The sequence below is a fragment of the Panthera pardus genome, unplaced genomic scaffold (assembly GCF_024362965.1).
Source record: "Panthera pardus isolate Hobbes unplaced genomic scaffold, ASM2436296v1 HiC_scaffold_6, whole genome shotgun sequence".
Classification (NCBI taxonomy): domain Eukaryota; kingdom Metazoa; phylum Chordata; class Mammalia; order Carnivora; family Felidae; genus Panthera; species Panthera pardus.
The window spans coordinates 32637398-32638771 of record NW_026526991.1 but is presented as its reverse complement, the minus strand read 5'-3'; the positions used below and the strand labels follow the sequence as shown (position 1 = coordinate 32638771).

General features: G+C 33.9%; 1 pseudogene; it reads left to right on the top strand.

The window, feature by feature from the left end:
- Positions 1 to 797: 797 nt before the first annotated feature.
- Positions 798 to 1010, top strand: LOC128775232 (U2 spliceosomal RNA; annotated as a pseudogene).
- Positions 1011 to 1374: the final 364 nt, after the last annotated feature.

The following is a 1374-nucleotide window of genomic DNA, read 5'->3' as shown; positions in this document are numbered from 1 at the left end:
TAATAGTAATAATAATAATAATAATAATAAACTAGCCTCACACAAGCTTTGAGTTGAGTTTGAGTTGAGTCTGTTTTCTGAGTAGACCTTGAGCTAAAGAACATTTAATATGTCATCCTGTCTGTGTCTTCTCTTAGAAGCAAATTGTATTAATTTATCAGGCATTTTTCATGAAAACACAGGAAATACCAGTGTCTCTACCTAGGAAAAGTATTTACCTTGAAACTCAAATGTAATGTTTCAAGTTTTTACATTGATCTGTCCAGTCATCCGCCATGAAGTCTGTCCAACTTTTCTTTGACGGCTGAATACAGCTGTCACGATACTTAAATGGTTGTTCCTCAATGTCTACTGGCTCTCAATCTGCTGCGTTAAGGGGCCACATGCCAATTTTGCAGCAAATCTCAGCTCCCTCCGAAGGAGTCATTCCAGTTTGCTCTTTCTTCTCCTGTGTCCTCCTTCAATATATGTTATTGCATTCTTTTTCCATATCAAATAAGCTCGATGAACAAAAAAGGCAGAATGATGGAGGTGAAATGTCATCTTTACTATGGATACAGGTGAATTTGGAGTATGCATCTTTGGTGAATTTTAATAATAGGTTTCCTATTAATGCATCAGAGCAAATCTTTCTAGAGAGAAACTGAAGTATAAACCAGAATGTAATAAAAAAAAAAAAAAGCAGCCCACCAAACTGTCTGAACAGATGTCAATTCTCTGTTTAGGAAGAACTAAACGTTTTAAATTTACCTCTAGTATTACTGCCTCATTTTCTCATATTTTAATAATTGTCTGGAATCGCTTCTCGGTCTTTTGGCTAAGATCAAGTATAGTATCTGTCCTAATCAGTTTAATAATTATCCCTGGAAAATGGAAGCCCATTGGTCAGAAAGCTCTAACTTTATCATTTGCACCAAAAAATATTTTTCAAACCTGAAAGTTTATTTTTAAGAAAAGGTTTTATTTTCTGGACAGCCTGCTTTGAGAATGATAGGCTTGGGGAATTCTTATTGGAACATAAAATGACTTCTGTTTTCTCAAGTGGTTTCTCTCTTATTGCTTCTTTTGAACTCCATCCTAATCTTGATGACCCTCTTTGCTTATAAATCACCCCTTGTCTACAGGGACTTATGTAACTTTTGACTTTGGAAATATCAAATCTAGACCAAAACAGAAAAGAAAGAAAGAACAAATAAGAACACCTGGAAAAACTTTTGGCTGGCTACAAGTTGTGAGTCATTTTAATCATCTTAAAAATATAGCTCAATCAAGTATTTTCTATAATACGATTCATATGTATATACACTTAGATCATATATTCTGATTGGACTCATTTTTCTCTATTGTCCTAAATGCAAAGAAGATATCTTTTTT